This window comes from Rhinopithecus roxellana, chromosome 3 (assembly GCF_007565055.1).
Source record: "Rhinopithecus roxellana isolate Shanxi Qingling chromosome 3, ASM756505v1, whole genome shotgun sequence".
Taxonomy (NCBI): domain Eukaryota; kingdom Metazoa; phylum Chordata; class Mammalia; order Primates; family Cercopithecidae; genus Rhinopithecus; species Rhinopithecus roxellana.
The window spans coordinates 84217701-84237895 of record NC_044551.1 but is presented as its reverse complement, the minus strand read 5'-3'; the positions used below and the strand labels follow the sequence as shown (position 1 = coordinate 84237895).

General features: G+C 44.9%; 1 protein-coding gene across 5 annotated transcripts in view; it reads right to left on the bottom strand.

The window, feature by feature from the left end:
- PDZD2 (PDZ domain containing 2) overlaps window positions 1-20195 on the bottom strand; it is a 485800-nt gene that overhangs the window by 163552 nt on the left and 302053 nt on the right. The window contains exon 1 of one of the 5 annotated variants that reach the window (XM_030927376.1): window positions 17263-17323. The exons of the other annotated variants lie outside the window; for them this stretch is intronic. The gene's annotated coding sequence lies outside the window, so the exon portion shown is untranslated. Of the gene's footprint in view, window positions 1-17262; window positions 17324-20195 lie in introns of those variants that run through there. 5 annotated transcript variants of the gene reach the window in all.

Genomic DNA, 20195 nt, shown 5'->3' with positions numbered 1-20195 from the left:
AGAAGGGGCACAAAACCTCTCTTTCATGAGATGCTACACCAACTTCTATCTGATGTAACAGCACCTTCTAAGATCAAACAGATAAACCAACTGTGGCACATGTATACAAAGGAATACTATTTAGCAATGAAAAGGAATGGATTACTGAAACATCAAACAACATGGATGACTCAATCCATTATGCTAAGTGAAAGAAGATTCAAACGGCTACAAACTGTATGATTCTGCTGTGACTCAATGTTTGTCTCCCCAAATTCTTATGTTGAAACTTAATCCCCAATGTGATAGTATTAAGAGGTCGAGCCTTTGAGAGGTTATTTGGCCATAAGGTTAGAAAACTTTGTGAATCAGAGTAGAACGCTTACATAAGAAGCCTGAAGGCCAGGTGCCCTGGCTCAACCCTGTAGATCCAGTATTTTGAGAGGCTGAGGCAGGAGGATCACTTGAGCCCAGGAGTTTGAGTTCATTCTGGGCAACAAAATAAGACCTTGTTTCTTAAAAAAATTTAAAAATGGCCGGGCGCAGTGGCTCACGCCTGTAATCCCAGCACTTTGGGAGGCCAAGGTGGGCGGATCATGAGGTCAGGAGACGAAGACCAGCCTGTGAAACCCAGTCGCTACTAAAAATACAAAAAAATTAGCCGGGCGTGGCGGCAGGCGCCTGTAGTGGGAGGCTGAGGCAGGAGAACGCTGTGAACCCGGGAGGCGGAGCTTGCAGTGAGCCGAGACCGCGCCACTGCGCTCCAGCCTGGGCAACAGAGTCAGACTCTGTCTCAAAAAAAAAAAAAAAAAAAAAAAAAAAAAAACCACCTCAGAATTAGTTGGGTGTGGTGCTGTACACGTGTAATCCCGGCTAGCGGGGAGGCTGTGGGTGGGAGGATTGCTTGAGTACAGAAGGTTGAGACTGCAGTGAGCTGTGATTGTGCCACTGCTCTCCAGCCTGGGAGACACCGTGAGATTGTGTCTCAAAAAAGAGAAGAGGGAGAGGGAGAGAGGGAGACAGAGAACAAGCTTGAGGGAGCTTATCTGCCCCTTCCACCATGTGCAGGTACAGCAAGAAGGTGCCATCTATGAGGAACAGGGCCCACACTAGACACTGAATCTGACCGTGCCTTGATCTTGACTTCCCAGCCTCCAGGCTGGGAAGCAATAAATTTCTGTTGTTTATAAACAACCCAGTCTAAGGTATTTTTTAATAGACATCCAAGCGGACTACGATTCCATTTATATGACATCCTGAAAAAGGCAAAATAGGAAGACAGTGTGTATCAATGGTTGCCAGAGACTGGGGATTACGAAAAAGATGACTATGGGGGATATTTTCAAGGGTGAGGAAATGGTTCTCTGTCTTGAGTGTGGTGGTAATTCACAAGACTTGTGTTTGCCGGAATTTACAGACTGGTACAACTAGAGAGGTCTTCCTTTAGCTTCTTATGTAGCATAACATCTCAGTTTTGTACTGTGAGTGTACTCCATTTAATTTCTTCTAGAATTGGGGAAAATTTATGATGCTGAAGAGTAAACAAATTATATCTCAATAAACCTGACTTAATAATAATAAAAGGCCGGGTGAGGTGGCTAACACCTGTAATCCCAGCACTTTGGGAGGCCGAGGCGGGTGGATCACCTGAGGTCAGGAGTTCAAGACCAGCCTGACCAACATGGAGAAACCCCATCTCTACTAAAAATACAAAATTAGCCAAGGTGGTGGCACATGCTTGTAATCCCAGCCACTTGGGAGGCTGAGGCAGGAGAATCGCTTGAACCTGGGAGGCGGAGGTTGCAGTGAGCCGGGATCACGCCATTGCGCTCCAGACTGGGCAACTAGAGGGAAACTCCATCTCAAAATAATAATAATAACAATAATAAATACTCAATTCAAAATGCAAACCAATCCTCACCCTGTCTTCCCATACCATCTTCTATCCATCAAGAGCATGTCACTTATTTCCTTAGGAATGAGGATCCGCTTAATGAAAATAAAGTATATAAAACCCAATCTTCCTCATTGGTTAGAGCTTTTCACTTTTCTAGCAACCTACAACTCACCTTCTCAGTCCTTCCACAGGGCCATGGGGAGATTCTCTCAAGCAAACCAAGTTAACAGCATAGAATGCTAGTGGCAGGACCACGGTCCCAGGCTCGTGGATCAGAATCTGATCCCACAGGATATTTTGAACAAGTCCACATAATTTCAGGCACAACCTACGGGGTCTCATAGATGGTCAACTTAATTTCATGACAGAGCCAACTACAAAAGCACTGCAATCTTTGACTGCATTAAGGGAAATCAACTGTCCACATCACCGGAGGAAGTAATAAGCCTCTTCTGGCTAAGACTGCATGTAGAGAATCTGATGCAGTTCTGGCATTAAAATTTAAAAATGGCAGCCAGGCATGGTGGCTCATGCCTGTAATCCCAGCACTTTGGGAGGCCAAGGTGGGCAGATAACAAGGTCAGGAGTTTGAGACCAGCCTGGCCAACATGGTGAAACCCCATCTCTACTAAAAATACAAAAAGAAAAAGAAAAGAAAAAATTAGCCAGTGTGGTGGCACATACCTATAATCCCAGCTACTTGGGAAGCTGAGGCAGGAGAATTGCTTAAACCCAGGAGGCAGAGGTTGCAGTGAGCTGAGATCACACCACCACACTCCAGCCTGGGCGACAGAGCAAGACTCCGTCTCGGGGGAAAAAAAAAAAAAGTTAAAAATGGCAATGCTATCTTATGATGAACAGCTGAAGAGACTAAGGTGCTTACCCCGAAGAAAACAATCTGGGTATGGAATAGGATATGATGGTTTCATACAAAAAATACATGAACAAGAAGAATGGGGTAGACCACTTCAGGGTGCCACAGGTAACAGAACTAGTACCAACGAGAAAAAGATTAAAGGGCAGGAGATATTTGGCTTCATGAAACAAAATCTTTTCAACACCTAGGGCTGTCCCTTGATGGAATGGCTGCCTCCTGAGGCGGGGAGGCCACCAGGGATGGTGCAGTCAGGGTTTCTGACTTGGCTGGTGGAGGGGGCGCTGAGTGCAAGGACTAACAGGAAGAGAAATGACCAGACGGGCACGGTGGCTCACGCCTATATTCCCAGCACTTTGGAAGGCTGAGGCAGGCGGATCACAAGGTCAAGAGATCAAGATCATCCTGGCCAACATGGTAAAACCCCATCTCCACTAAAAATATAAAAATTAGCTGGGAGTGGTGGTGCACGCCTATAGTCCCACCTACTAACTAGGGAGGCTGAGGCAGGAGAACTGCTTGAACACAGGAGGCGGAGGTTGCAGTGAGCTGAGATCGGCCACTGTACTCCAGCCTGGCAACAGAGCGAGACTGTCTCAAAAAAAAAAAAAAAAAGAGAGAGAGAGAGAGAAATGACCAACAGTGAGCCAATTACACTGAGCTTGGTGGTCTATCAGCTGTGCCAAGCCTGAGAGGGTGGGCATCTGGGATAGGCACAGAAGGAAAGCGAGGCCAGGAAAGAGAAAGATGTGGACCGAAGAAAAGATGGCAGATAAAGACGAGACAGATCTCTCCAAATCATTTTGCCCATGTAGTAGGGAAGATGAACAGTTTTGTGGCTATCCAGTACCTATCTAATCACCCTTTGGAATTGGGTGAAACGCCTGTTATGAGACAGCCGATAGAGATGTCTATTTTCTCTTCCCACTCGCAGGCATGAGTAACAGGCATATGACATAGATTTGGCCCACTGGGAGACCTTGCCTGGCATTCTGGATCATACGGGAGGGATGTGAAGACACGGGGACAGATGAAGACTGGTACAGGAGTCTAGTAATGGTGGTAGTGTCCTAAGCAGATAGCTCCCGTGCTATGACCTTGGACCCGCCCCTGGTCACCTAGTCCCCCTTGGTTTTTGCCCATTCTCTTAAGCCCAGACCTTCACACTTCCGTTGGTATCTGTGAGCTTCCCAAAATTCTGTCACTAAATTTCTTTTCTGCTTAAATGAGCCAGAATTGTTTTCTGTTGCGTATCTTGATCTCCAGTTGTTAGAATTGCATGAATTTGGGGAACTGGGGTTTGAAGTGCTATTTTACATTGTCCTTGGGTCATACACAAGGCTGAAGTTCTTAGAAAGTTGCATACTTCCTAACATTGTTTGCACCTGAAGAACTTAAAAAAAGTTTAAGAAGGAAGATTGTCTATCTTCCTTCTATTGCTTCCAAGAGTCTATAATAATAAATCTGGGAGTGGGGGTGAGAAGAAGCCAGTCAGGACTCTGTCTCAAAAAAAAAAAAAGAAAAAAAAGAGTCTCAATCTGTCACCCAGGCTGGAGGGCAGTGGCGCCATCTCAGCTCAGTGCAACCTCCGCCTCCTGGGTTCAAGCAATTCTCCTGCCTCAGCCTCCGAGTAGCTGGGATTACAGGCACTTGCCACCACTCCCAGCTAATTTTTGTATTTTTAGTAAAGACGGGGTTTCACCATGTTGGCCAGGCTGGTCTTGAACTCCTGACCTCAGGTGATTCGCCTCCCAAAGTGCTGGGATTACAGGCATTAGCCACTGCGAGCCTAAAACAATTTATATATATACATGGTTCTCTCACCTACTCCACCCAGCCATTCAAAGCTGAGGCTGTTACAGAATCACATGACCTCAGACCCAAAAGTACCCTCCAGGAAGCACATGCCATTTACGTTGTATCGTTAAATCACATACTCCTTTTATTAGAATTTCTCGTATTTTATTTTTCTCTTTTTATAACTTATGTCTGCAAATCTGTATGTTTTCTTTGAGCAACTCTAGGGAGACTTCGTTGGTACTTAAGATCATTAAGGTTAATTATTATACCACAGACTGAGTTATGTTGTTCTCAAGCTCTATCATTTCCAGGGGAGGAAAATAAGGCTTTATCTGTTCTAGGGATATCTCTTTGCTGGAACAGTTGCAGAAACTCTTTACAGATATTAAAATCTGTCTGGTTCTTAATCTGGTCTGGAACACAAGGTCGAAAAGCCTGCCATTCTCAAAATGACAAATCTTGGAGCATTTGCACCATCTAGGGCAGCAGCAGAGGTATCAGAGACAGCCCTCGCCCTGAGCAGACAGAAAAACATCCTCTGACTTACATGTCCCAGCTTGCTCGCCCAACAACTCCAAACTCTGGAACATAGCTGGAAAGCCACCACAAAAAGGGCAGAGCGTGCGAAATGATTCACTAATGGGCCATTAGAGCTACTTCAGGAAATTCAGAAGTGATGTATTTCTATGGAAATCCTGATTCCTCCCAAGTAGCCTTTCATTGGGTTATAACAGAATAAAGTATTTCTTCCACCTGCACTGATTCTATTTGGAGCCACACAGCAGACATATAAAGTCTCTGGAGGTAATATAATAATAGTGATGATGATAATGAGACCACCTTTAAAGTTTATATAATGGCTTGACACTTTCTTGCCCAAAGCCCTTCACATGCATTGTTCATTTGGCCTTCCTTCCCTCTCTCTCCCTCCCCCACTTCTTTCTTTCTCTCTCTCTCTCATTCTCCCCATCCACCCTCCCCACCCCCACCCCCCGCCAACAGATGCATAGACCAAGTCTCACTGTATCATCCAGGCTGGAATGCAGTGGTGCCATCTTGGCTCACTGCAACCTCCACCTTCCAGGTTTAAGCAATTCTCCAGCCTCCACCTCCCTGAGTAGCTGGGACCACAGGCTTGTGCCACCAGGTCCAGCTAATTTTTGTGTATTGTTTTAAATTTTTAAGCTAGTTTCAAATTCCTGGGTTCAAGCAATCTAACTGCCTTGGCCTCCCAAACTGCTGGGATTACAGGAATGAGCCACCACACCTGGCCTATGTTTCATTTGATTTTCATATCAACTTTGTAAGGGAGGTAGCACAGATAGATTTATCTTTATTTTATAGACGAGGAAGTTGAGGCACTGAAGGATGAAATGGTCTACTGAAGAGGTGGGGCATTCCAGGGGCCTGTCAGCTGTGGAAGCGTCAGGATGGTTGACGTCACTCAAGTTTTAGTCTAGAACTGAGAAAGGATGCTCGGGTTATATTTGTTTCTGTACCCTGCATATATGAGCATTTCATCATCACCATTCTAATGCAACAGCCCAGAAACAAGGCCCCTGGGGCTCAGAATAGTGGATCTCCTCAAGAACCAGAGAGTACACATAGAACCTGGTCTTTGCAGACCCAGTAGTTTCCAATGTACCTTTGTCTATTGTCCCTATAAACCGAGGGTCAGTCCTGGCACCCTTGATGCCAGTTAGCCCGTTCTTTCTCCAGGCCTTAGTTTCCTCATCCATAAAATCAGGGCTCTGGGTCTGGGATGACAGAGTCTACAGTGGTGGTTTCCAAATGTGACTCATCAAAAGAACCATCCTGGCCAGACACGGTGGCCCATGCTTGTAATCCCAACACTTTGGGAGGGAGAAGCGGGAGGATCTCTTAAGCCAAGAGTTCAAAACCAGCCCGGGCAATGTAGTAAGACCCATGTCTCTACAAAAAATATTTTTAAGAATTAGCCGGTGGTAGTGTGTATCTGTACTCGCAGCTACTTGGGAAATCGAGGTGGGAGGATTGCTTGAGCCCAGAAGTTCAAGGTTACAGTGAGCTATGATTGCACCAGTGCACTCCAACCTGGGCAACAGAGCAATACCGTTTATTAACAAAAAACAAAATGAAACAAAAATAATAATCTAGGGAGCCTTTTATTTGAAGAAAAAAAGGACTGCTTTGTAAAACGACAGTTGTTCAGTAAAGATTTAAGCAAAAACGTATAAATAAGGGACCTCCTAATCATCTATCACTCATTGGTGGTAGGACAGCCATGCCATAAAAACATTCTGACATGGTGGGGACACTATCCAAGGAATTCCTTTACTCCCAAGGAATATTTTACAAATATGACTCTAGACCCCACCCAGACCCGCCGGAGGGTCCAACAATCTGTATTTCCTGAAATGCCTCTTGGGATGCAGTCAGGTTCACACAATAGATTTTGGGAACTAAGAACATAGATAATTAATTGGGACTCTTCCTGCAGAGACTGGTATAAAACAGCATGTTTGGCTGGGCGCAGTGGCTCACGTCTGTAATCCCAGCACTTTGGAAGGCCGAGGCAGGCAGATCACTTGAGGTCAGGAGTTCGAGGCCAGCCTGGCCAACATGGTGAAACCCCATCTCTACTAAAAATGCAAGAATTAGCCATGCGTGGTGGCGCACGCCTGTAGTCCCAGCTACTCAAGAGGTTGAGACAGGAGAAATCGCTTGACCCCGAGAGGCGGAGGTTGCAGTGAGCCGGGATCGTGCCACTGCACTCCAGCCTGGGTGACAGAGGGAGACTCCATCTCAAAAAGAGAAATAAAAATAAAACAGCATGTTTGCCAGGGAGAATTCTTCCAGTCATGAGGTGCCACCTGTGCTTCCTCAAGGCTAAGATGAACACTCTTGGGGCTACAGAAAGTTTACCTCAAGAGTAGAAATAGAAAGAGGAAAAAAGAAAGAGTAGGAATAGCAGAAATAGTAAGGATCACCCTATAATGGCTGTGCACCTGTCCCCATCCTCATGCCCATCTCCTTCAAGACTCTTCCTAGGGGAGGAGACCCAGGAAGCACCTGGATCCAATCCAGGGGAGACGATGTGGTCTCAGGCAGGCAGAGTCTGAAACTATGAAACCTGTGGCAGAACACCCTGGGGGGTTCCCGTAAGGAAGAGAACAAGGGGGGAAAAACAGGGTTGGGGCGAGTTTCTCAAAGCAATCTAGTAAAGGCAAACCCAAAGACAGAATTTTGGTGTGGTTCTTCAGCCCTCTACATGAACGGGGACACTGTATCTAGAATCCTAGAACATTCCTTAAGACATATTCCACATGATGTTCTCATAGTCAACCACCTCTCTCCCCAGAAGATAGGACTGAGATAACAGAAACCAACAAGAGATGGCAGTAACATCTTTGGCCATTCGAAGAATCCCTCCTTCACTAGGAATCAATAACCTGGCTTTGGACTGCACAATGCCAGTCTCCTGGGAATTTGATTAGCATGAGTCAGTTTCCAGGCTGCTGATAACCTTTGATAAACACACAAAATTAGATTTCTGTTTATAAGCGCCACTCTATGAAGTCACCAGTTGGCCTGTGACATAAGTGGTTTGACCAAGGCCAAAGCACACCATTAGGGGACAGTCGGTCAGATCTCGGGGTTCTGGAGCTATTAAAGGAGCTGCTTGGGCTGCAGAGGTACAGGGACATTTTTACTCCCTGATACTCTGCCAAAAGACCTTTCTCTAACTTGCAAACGTCTATGAAAATCTTACAAAGATACACAACTTGCATCATCCAATGACACACTTAATAAATCTCCCTTCTGGAAAGAAGAAAGCCATATACACAATGCTCCTGAGCGCAGAGCATCTGGTCCGCACACATGTATGGGATCAGATGGTAATCTGCCCTCTTCTGCACCCAGCAGGGCTGAGGTAATTGGCTACAGGCAAGCAGCTGCTGCGCACGGCTCAGCTCACAGCTCACCTGGTGCACACGGGCCATGAGCCCAGGAAGTGGCCCCTCCAAGGCGCAGCTGCAGCTGCTTCCCAGGGAACACACACCATGAGAGCGTCACCTGGGAACACACGTGCACATGCTGCCACGCCACCCTCCACCTTGGCAGCCTCTCCCAAAGCCTGAGCTTCCACCTAATTAACATCCCAACAGGGCAGTTAACTCTGGGATCTAAAGGAGGCAACATATACACTTTGAAGCAGGTGAAGTCTGTCTTCTGGGATTTTCCCACATTTTCTCTCCTGGAACATCTCTTCCCACAACCACGTGTTGCAATACTACAACTAAGCTACCTACAACTGAGATTTATCAAAATTATAGGAAGTGAGTTTGGAAAACAGAGGTTCTTATCTGAATTGCTGTAGGCTACAGCCTGGCTATTCTGAATTTGTTACAAAAGCAGAGATCTCAGGCCCCACCCCAGGCCTACAGCATTTTATCAAGATCCCCCAGTCACCTGGGAATAGGCTAGAACATACCATGCTGTCCTGGGCTCTTCTTTTTTCCCTGGCAAATGAAGATCTAAGTAAATATCAAATGGTAGCCCTGAAGACAGGGTTCCTTTTCTTCCTTCTCACATTATTTTGTGCTGTAGATTCTCTGGCTACCTGGTAAAGTTTCAAAAATTGTATTTTAAATGCATGAAATGCGTAGGATTACAAAGAAAATCAATTATCTAGAAAAACAATACCCTAAATATTTAAAGATTTGTAATGCAGTAACCTGTATGTGCTTCTTTGTTACACTGAATTTGAAGATCTAGCAACACAGTTGCTAAACAGATTAGCTGACATTCTCAAAGTAGTAATGAGTGTAGATGATATTGGGATTTATCTGCTACAAATAATGAGTATCATTTGTGCTGGTGACAAAGACATAAGGATTGCTAATACTACTGTCCTTTGTTGCCTACATCCATTATTGAAGAAAATACTAAATTTGAGCTACAGTTTTCTTCCCTTCCAGGTTCATAGTCCCTCTGAAATCTATTAATAGAATCCAGGTTAAGATGGAGAGATGCTTCAAGATCCTGTACAAAAGGAAAAAAGAGAGTGTTGTGCCCTATATCTGTCTGTCTCTCTGTCTGATTTAGCTTGAGCACAAGCTGGTCAAACCACTTCCTTCTCGACAGTGACTGCATTTGCCTCATCGGCTTCTTTTTGTCTTGTGGCTTCTACATAGCTAAGCACGCAAGTGTTTAATACATCCTTTGGATCAAACCCTCTAGGTTGGGTTCTAAATATTTCTGAAGCAGAAATATTACATTCCGAATATACATTCCATGTTACATTCTGAATACCATTACACAGGGTAACTAAAATAATCCCGCTTTTTAGGATGCGCCTTCTTCATCTGGGTGGGTCCTACCATACAAATGTGGATTTAATACCAACTACTGATGCTGAGTTCGAACAGTTCCCCCAGCTCTGCCAGAGTGCCTAGGGCAGGCTTCTGTCTCCTGGATCACAAGCACCTTTTCAGGGTAATTTTCTTGCCAAGAATAAGCAACACTTCCCACAGTCGTGTCAACTGTGGTTCTCAAAATAAGATCCATTTTCAGGAAAAGCCAAAATCGATTTGTCTTTGATTTTTCTTTCTTTCTTTTTTTTTTTTTGAGACACAGTCTCGCTCTGTCGCCCAGGCTGGAATGCAGTGGCACAGTCTCGACTCACTGCAACCTCCGCCTCCCGTGTCCAAGAGATTCTCCTGCCTCAGCCTCTGGAGTAGCTGGGATTACAGGCGCGTGCCACCACGCCCAGATGTTTGTATTTTTGGTAGAGACAGGATTTCACCATGTTGGCCAGGCTGGTCTCGAACTCCTGACCTCAGATCCACCCGCCTTTGGCTCCCAAAGTGCTGGGATTACAGGCATGAGTCACCATGCCCGGACTTGTCTCTCAATTTCAAAACTATACATCCAAAGCATCTTAGACTGTTCTGTAGGCTATTTCCCCCTCACACCAACCCAAGTGCCATGAAAGCAAAATGGAACCGAGCATATCAACCTTGGGGAGTTAACTGACACTGGTCTGAACTCTCACAGAAAAGTTGTTACGACACCATGAGGCATTTCTCTAACAAAAACAAACCATGTGAGTGTGTTTGGACCATGTTTACAAAAGAGAAGGCAGACCTACAAACTGAGACACAGTCTTACATAAAGAGTTTTGTTTGGTCGGGTGCAGTGGCTCACACCTATAATCTCAGTACTTGGGGAAGCTGGGGTGGGAGGATTACTTGAGCCCAGGTGTTCAAGGTTACAGCAACCTAGGATCTAGGATCAACCACTGCATGCCAGCTTGGGCAACAGAGTGAAACTCTGTCTCTTTAAAAAAAGTTTTGCTCAAAAAGAGCCATGTCTCCAGGTCCATGTGAGTGCCATGAAATAATTACATTTCTCCCTCCCTGACACACACACACATGCCCATACACACACATAGGATAGCACTCACACTTAGCTTCTCTTTATCTAGGTTTGGTCACCTAAAAAATACATCTCTAAACCTTGCAGTCTGAACATCCTATGACTAGTCAGTTGCATTATCATCTTGACCTAGTTCTCCACCTATCCTGGTTCCAGGGCTAATCATGTAATATAGAGCAATAAAAAAGAAAATAGGTTGAAAGCAGAGGAAACATCACAGATTTCCGAGTCAATCTGTGGATAACAAGAGTCTATCGTAGTAAATCACATCAGACTAAAAACGATCTTAACAATCAGTGCTATATTATTCACTGTGATTTGGCCTAGAATAGTGACTAACTTACAAGGTTTGAGATCCTGGCTTCAAGACTGCTTAGGTTTTAGAGTGACCCAGAGGTTGTTTCTGGAGTAGATGAAGAACCCATATAATTAAAAAACAAAACACATACTAAAACTGAAAGCAGATTCTATCCCCATTTTGAAATCCCAGTGGCAACAAATGTAATGAATGAAGCCACCAGAAGACTATAGCGAAGACTGATGTTTCTTCCACTGAAATGGCTGAATCCGTTCACTTTTTTTTTTTTTTTTTGAGACGGAGTCTCGCTCTGTCGCCCAGGCTGGAGTGCAGTGGCCGGATCTCAGCTCACTGCAACCTCTGCCTCCCGGGTTCACGCCATTCTCCTGCCTCAGCCTCCCGAGTAGCTGGGACTACAGGCGCCTGCCACCTCACCCGGCTAATTTTTTGTATTTTTAGTAGAGACGGGGTTTCACCGTTTTAGCCAGGATGGTCTCAATCTCCTGACCTCGTGATCCGCCCGCCTCGGCCTCCCAAAGTGCTGGGATTACAGGCTTGAGCCACCGCGCCCGGCCACTTTTAAGATGAGAAGTTAAATTTCTACTACCCTAACAAACTTGTTATAAATGTCTAATTAGACACAGGTATAAGAACATCTAATGTCTCAGCAGTATGAAAACAGCAGGATTTTCATCACATAAAGTCTGGATGGGCCAGTGGGACCCCAATAATATCCTCAAACACCAAGTTGTCCCCAAGTACATACATTTCACAGCTTCAGCATTTCATTCTCTTTTAACATTCCTTGACTCACTTGAGGGATAAACTGAAGTCAAGCAAGTTCTAGCCTGTAAAACAGATTGTGCAAAGGACTTAGCTCTACAAATTCAAACTGCATCCTTTATTTTTTGCCACCTTCTTTCCTATAGCACTTAGATGTAATTTTCTGTTTCCCCTCCAGGTCTTTATTGCTCCCCTGCCAAAACTGTCTTGCATCTGTTACAATAAAACACTCGTGATGTTTTCCAAAGCCAGCAGCTTACTGCCAAAAGTCAAGCCTCTACCCCATGGGCAGTCGTCTGGGAACTGAAGTCAAAGTGTTGCAAACTCATGGCGAAGCAGATCCTCCTCTTGCTGGTGGAAGTGGCCAGCAAGAGAAAATACGAACACTTTTGCCAAAAGGGCAGAAATGTTGGTGCAAAAGGCAAGAGTGAAAGGTTGCTATTCCATTAAGAGCACCATGATGAATTTTGGGATTCATGCTATTCAAATGAAGACCAGCTCTGCTACCCTTAAATCTCCTGCCATTCACCTCATGGCTTGTGGTCCTTCCATTTTTGTTATGATTTGTGTGGAAATCTAAATTGTTCACTGCAGAACCACTTTTTGGGGGGGAGGGGGCGGAGCACGGGGATAAGGAGGAGAGTTTGTAAGAATTTAAGTTTTTATTAAAAAGGGCAAGCCTTGGAAAAACACAATACATAAACAGAAGAACATTTATCTGCCCTTCACTGGCAGTCATCTGCACTATCCCCTGTGGTCTCAGGTGTCTCACTGAAATAGAGACTTTTTACGAAACGGATTCTCAAGGGCCACTTCACGCCTTCCTCAGATTCACCTTACTCTGCCAATTTCCAACTTGGTTTCCATCTTCTAATTTGGGAAGTGTTGAAATGAGAAAGGCAAAGAGATGGTCTGGGTGTTATTTGGCTTTGGGCTACCTGACAGCCTCCAAACCTCAAAATTACAAAAAATACAGACTATCAGGTGATCCGTCTCTTCTACCAAATGAGTCACTTTTGGTCCCTTTAGAGTTCCTCTGCTGCATGTCAAATATAGTTGGGTTGATTCTGCAGGAAGAGATCCTGAAAGAAAGGGAAGGGAGATCTAGAGTCCCAAGTCAACCACTGTCATGGCCTGACTCGTGGTGTAGGGACCTCGTGGTGCAGGGCTGATGACGTGCCCTGCTGAGGTCATCTGGGGAGTTACAGTGTGGCTATCCAGTGAGGCACACCTGCGCTTAACAAAGGCAATCTGGGCAGATGGGCCCACAAGGGACAGCAAAGACAACAGAAGAAGTCACAATGGGGCATGCTCTGCTACAAGGAAGAGTTGCCATGTCCATGGAGGGAGAATGTTGCTATCTTGTTCCCCGGTCACCAAGGAAAGGCAGGGCTCCAGTCGGGATCTCCACGGCATGAGGGACCTTGTGCTCCACCCCCAGTGCCCACTGCAGTTAACTTATAGAACTCGCATTTGGAAGTGAGAGACTGTATCACCTACAAAAGCTCTTCAGAGGGGCACAGCTTGTATGTAAACACAAGGCCACAGAAAGGGATCCCCTGCTGGCCACTGAGCCACGAAATTATTGATTCCCTTTTATAGACACAGTCACAAGTTTTCTTGAATTCAGAATCATAACTTCTATTTTGCCTGGCTGTTCCTCTCCTCTAAGTTTACACGCTTTATGCATATATGTAGACGTCTGGCTTGGTCTTTGATCCTATTCACCATCAGGAAAAAAAAGATAAATAGATGTCAGATTCCAGCCCTGTTTCCATAGCCAAAGGGAGATGACAGATGCTCCAGCTTTGGGCTGGACACTCAGCCCTCACAACACTGTACAGATGAGTTGGCTTGTTAAGGGTTGCTCATGGCTTGCACACTAAAGTGATTAGACTTCAGTGGTTTCTGCCTCTTTAGGAGCCAGCTTGGTTGCATGGCTCAGAAGCAAAAAGGTGCCACGTGCTACCGTGTGGTACCAGGTAAGTTTGAGAATTCTGACACACGCTGCCTACCCATGCAGAGGAAGAGGTCACTCACCCTCCAGCCCGAGCCTTCTGGGAACCCAAAGCTGACCCTTCACCCCACAGCTCGCCTCACTGCATCTGGCCACACAGCACCACTCCCTCTTGGGCAAGCCTAATATATTCTCTCACGTGCTGATTCCTAACTGCCCCTTGGCCTGGGGAGTCCAGACTTTAGCCTGGTTGGTTTCCAGTTGAGTTTCAGCAGTTACGCAAATCAGGTTTCTGACTCTGTCTGAAATTCCAGTGCATACAGGAACAGCAGGTTGCCTAATCTCTAAATTCAGAGCCAACCCCTTTTCTAAATACAGAAGTGCTGCCCAGCTCCCATGGCAGACTAAAGGACCCACCCCTCCCAGCTCTGACAGCCTGGCTCATCAAGCGTACAGGCGCCATCTTGTTTTCCAGGCCTTCCCTCCTGCGGGGCACCATACTTCTCATATTTTCATCCTTCCTCACTTGTTTTGTCAAACTGGGCCCCACCCCCATTCTTCTCTACTGACAACATCCAATTTCCAAATACAGGAGGAGAGATGGTTGAAATGTCCTGGTAGTAAACGACAATCTCCTGTGAGATGCTTTCCTGTGTTTCTGCAATGGACAAAAAGCTACTTACACAAGACGGCTCCATATCGAGGCCTGAAGTTTCGACACAAGTTAAACATGAACAAGGTCACCAGATTTTCCTCTTCCTTTATTAGAAATGACATTAACAATGAAATACTATGCTGGGTAGAGGAGAACTGCGTGTTCAGGGGTAAGGTTCGAGGGCCTACAGTAAGCTTTCTTAGAGAGCAATAAAGAAACATTGTTCTAAATATGAGAAAACATGGTATTCAGCTTTTTTTTTTTTTTTAATTACGAAAAACATCTTTTTTTTCAAAGTGGCAACACCAAACACTCTCAGATTGTGGAAGTCTAGCCAGCATTCAGTACGCAAAAGAGAAAGAAGTGAATGACTTGTATGTATTAGCTGAGTTTTGGTTCCCACTGGGTTCTTCCAGTAGGGCGCACAGTCAATACATGGCTGGCCTCATAGCTGTCTTCTCCAGCGGGTTCATAAACCAGGAAAGAGGGTGAAAATCCAACCACGGGCATACAGTTCATTTAGTATTTCTTTACTATTGTTGGGACCCTGCAGAAAAGCTTCAACTTCCTAAATCCTGAATTTACCCATTTGGAGGCGACAGCATTTAATACAGACTAAGAAACTAAAATCAGTTTCCCAAACAAGAGCCCGTTCAAATTGCTGAGGACTTAATTTGCTGCATCAACCCACTAATCACAGTATTCACCAATGATATTAAAAAATCAACAGGTCAAGGTGGGGTGCTGGGAGCAGTGGCTCATGCCTGTAATCCTAGTGCTTTGGGAGGCTGAGATGGGTGGATCACTTGAGGTCTTAAGTTTGACACCAACCTGGCCAACATGGTGAAACTCTGTCTCTAAGCGGGGGGGAAAAATCAACAGTCTGACCAGCAAACCAGCAAATGTCTTTTTCTAAACATCAGATAGGCTTTGTGGGTCACTATCTCTGTCCTATATTCTTTGTTTCTTCAACTCTTTAAAACATAAAACACATTCTTAGCTCCCAGGCCATATGAAAACAGGCTAGAGCAGGCTGGAGTTGCCTAAGGGCCATAGCTTGCTGAACACCGCTTCCAGCAGGAACCCTGGTAAGGAGCCTGTCCCCAACTCAGCTTAAGTCACTGCAGATAGCACCTGGGACAGATCAGTCTGAAGGGTGAGAGACAAAGGGGGCACACACAACAGGTGGAAAGTAAGCAAGAAAGGGCAAGAATTGCGGTGGGGATGGTAGGAATATGGGGTGAAAAAGTTTCCTAAAAGACTACAGGAGGTGCTGTTCCTCCTCCCATAGAAGGCTAGCTGTGTAATGCTGAGAAATCACACCGAGAAAGAGACTAGCAATGGTGTGGGCTTGCTTGACTAAACACACCCACCCCCCAGCCCTCCAGGACTAAAATGCAAAGCCACAAAACGTGGCCACCACGGCATGAGGATGACCACAGCATGAGGATGCCAGCCAGGCAGTAAGTAGCAACCCAAGCAGTCCCACTTTTGCCTTTTCAGACACATCCCTGTGGCTATGGGGCTGAAGCCATTGAGGTTCTCCAAACCTCAATGCAAAAGAGTTCCAGGATTCAGGCTGGGCTATTCTGCCGAAACAAAGTTCTCTACCTACCTCTGACGTTCTTCTCAGGCTGATCACACGTGCCATTTCTATCCAGCCTACTCCATGTTAGCCCAATCCCCCAACACTCTGGCCACTTCACTCGTGGGGGAAAACACGTCAGATCATCCCAGTGCCCAGGAGAAGCAAAGCCTAGAAATGATTCAGAACCTGGGGCTGGAGATGATCTTTATTCTGTTCTAATTCTCTTATCACAAGTCCCAAACCTTGACAATGGAAAGAACACCCTGAGACTCGGCTACAATCATGGGAACCAAAAATCCGTTTTAAAATTATCCTTGCATGTGGCTGCCACCCATGGTCCTCCCCATTTATTTTCTACTTCTGAGTATGAAACGTCACTGTGACAGTTTCCAACCCTCTGCACTCCCCCCACTCCATGACAAATACTCAGGATTCACACTTCCCTTTCACAATGCTTTCCAATGCCTTGACTTAGAAGCCAAGCAGAGGCAGCCTGCCTTAATGGAGAAAACATTAGTGCATTCGGGCTTCACTCTGGATCCCAGTCAATTTCTGGATATTTCACAGCTGTTATACATCCACCTCTTTTCTTACAAAAGCCAGCAAAAATTAGTGAGCACCTCGTTGGCTCTGAAATATGAAAATATAGCCACAGTCAAGCCTGAAAATCAATTTCTGGTTGACTCCCTTCAAAGTATTTGTTCTAAAACAGAGTGTCTACAGTTCATTTATCATCTGCCAATTTTTAAACGAGTTTTAGCTTCAATGCTGCATGCTTTTTTTTTTTTCTTAAAGCAACTCTCAGAATAAAACTGTCATTTGGTCATCAAACTAGTAACTGAGAAAACTCTTGCTTGGGCAGATATCAACACAATTCAAGCTGAGTCTTTTATGTTACTATTACCTGCTCATCTCTCATGTAATTAAAAAATAATAAACCCTTGGAAGACCTGTAAGTTGTGTTCAGAGAGAAAATGTGATTCTCTTCACAGCTCAGGTCTCCCCTCCTACCTGCTTTATGAGCTGGTCAGGTGAGCGTGGTCTGCTATGCTTCAGCAGCCTCTGGAATGGGACAGACTCCAAAGTTGGTTGTGCTTCATTTCCCTTCTCCATTCAGGTCTTTAAAGTCCTGGGTTATTAACTATCAACAAAAATACAAGCTGCGCCATGCGTGCTCCAACTTCCTGCCAGCTCCCCATGCTCTGTGAAGCTGAGGAGCAGATTCTCTCTCTCTCCTCCGGGCTTCACCTCCTGAGCTCCAGAGCCCCACCCACCCACAGCACTCAGATCATTTTTCATTTATGAGTGCATCCAGCCACACTGTGTTTGTAAGAGAACGAGCCAATCCTTGCCCTGCCAGTGTATTGGAACCAGGCTGCTATAAACAGTTCTAATTTTCCAGGAGTATGCGGGGAAATCATATCCCAGCAGACGTCATGCATGGCTTCCTCCTGCAGGTATCTGCAGATCAGCTCTTCCATCAGCAAAGGACGCACACCTGGCCACGGACCACAGCTGCTTCATTCTACAGACTGCCATGGAGGTGGACTGAAGATTTCAGGCAGGAGAAAACCAAAATATTATCAACATGTGTACTTCACATAACTAAAAATGTGAAGCTAGGATGATCAGGGAAGAAACTTTCCATCCAGTGACTTAATATTTCACAATAAATTTAATGTCTTGCACTTATTAAAGAGCCAGATTTTTTTAAAAAATTGCATTCAAATGCAAACAAAAATCAAGAGTTTAAATTATTTTATAAAGAAATCTATTGGGAAATAAAAGCCATTTGTCACAAAGACACCAAATTTACAACTTTTCTACTCCGACTAAGCTTCCAACTTCCATTGTAGACAAGTACCAGCAAAACCAGAAATTGTCAGTCAGCCCTTGAGTTGCTGAGAACATCTGCAACTTTTAAACACAATATGATTTTTCTAAGGTTTTATCAGGAAAAACAGAATGTTAAAAAAATAGGCTTTCCTAAACCAATACACATATATAATGGTTTCTATTATGTGTACAATTTGCCTTGTTTTACAGCTGAAGCAAAAGGGGTCTTTCATGATCCAACAGCCAGAGACAAAGATTCTAAAAACCTGTGGTGCAGGTCTAAAAACTTACATGCGCAACTTAAATGGGAACGACATTTTATTATTCCAATACTCACAAGGTTCTTTGTTAGCTATACTTGTAAGGAACAAAATAGGAGTAAACATCCTCTGTTTACTTCTTGCAGCCATTCTTTTATTTATTTATTTTTTTTTTTGAGACAGGGTCTGGCTCTGTTGCACAGGCAGGAGTGCAGTGGAGTAATCTCAGCTCAATGCAACCTCCATCTTCCGGGTTCAAGTGATTCTCCTGCCTCAGCCTCCCGAGTAGCTGGAATTATAGGCGCCCGCCACCATGCCCGGCTAATTTTTCTATTTTTTGTAGAGATGGGGTTTCACCATGTTGTTCGGGCTGGTCTCAAACTCCTGGTCTTAAGTGATCTGCCCACCTTGGCCTCCCGAAGTGCTGGGATTACAGGTGTGAGTCACCACCCCTGGCCAGATTTTTGGTGTTTTTTAGTATACTCATTTATTTTAGAGTTTTATCCAGTATAAATTTTTCCCCTAGCAGCCTTGTATTGTCATAACCTAGTTCCAGTCACAGTGAGAAATTTTTGAAAATTGCTTCTAAATTTTCCATATATTAAAAAACTGATGGTCTAGTATCTGGACTTAAGTCTTTTTTTTTTTTTTTAATTAGATGGTTAAAGTGTCTCCTAAAAAGAAAATGCTATACATTTTCACATGTGCTCCAAATGGGTTCTAATACCCTAACACATTCTTGAAAACAAAAACAGGATCCGCCTTTTACAGATGAGATAAAGAAGACACAAAGTCATTGGTAGATGTGATGGTTCCCTGGTGGTGCAGAGAAAGAACTAATGGGAGGATTAGTTCCTACTCTCCAAACACCAGCAGGGAGCCCCAGGCAAGTCCACAATTTTTATGTGCACTGGAGAGGCCTGAAAGTTGATCATGTGGTAACTTCCTAGAACTCACCTTCCTAGTTAAGGAAAGCGTGGACTCCTGCTCACAGTTCACGCTAAGGAGAAGGAAGTCTGTGCTTTAGTTTTTTTTTTCTTTTAAAAGAAGTGAGGAAAAAAGATTAAAATTTCCTTGGCCTGTGACCAAACTGTAGTCCCAACAACAGGTAAAATTTGCCTATAAAATATTCTTGACAGTATTAGTTGGTGACATCTGCCAAAAATCTATGGTAAAACCAGTTATCCCGCCTCTCTTTGTCCCATTCTCTCAACAAAGGGTGGATAATATATAACATACAGTTTTGCTTTAAGGGGAATTACTGCTACATTTACTCGCAAAACGAGCCAGGTAGCATGTGCCAGAATTCAGCAAGTACACAAGCCATCTAACCATCCCAGGTTTCCGGGAAGCTGAATCGCATTATCCATGGCAGGCATCTGGGGCTCTGCCTTCTTCGTGCCCACCTTGGTTCCTTGGTCACCGGGCTTAGGAGACCACTGTGCATTCACTGTCCATCACCTGGGAGGGACCCCGAAGATCACTGAGTTCTACTTTCCCATTGCGTTCGTGTGGAAACAGAGGCCCACAGGAAGACGAGCAAGCTTTGTAACATCACAAGGCACATTAGTGGAAGTACTGAGGTTAGAACGACAATCTTCCTGATTCAAACTCTAGGATGGTGCCAGTGGACAAGGTGTGGATCTTTGTAGGCAGGGACTCAGTAATGGCTCTCCGACTGTTCACAAAACCCAGCCTAGGGACACACCTAAGATTCTCCCAGAAGCTAGAACAGAAAGGTAACAAAGAGAGCAGTCCCAGAAGTACCCAGCAGGAGTCAATCATACAGCAAAAGCCAAGGGACACCCCAGGTATAAACCCAAGAACTGAAAGCAGACACACAAATGG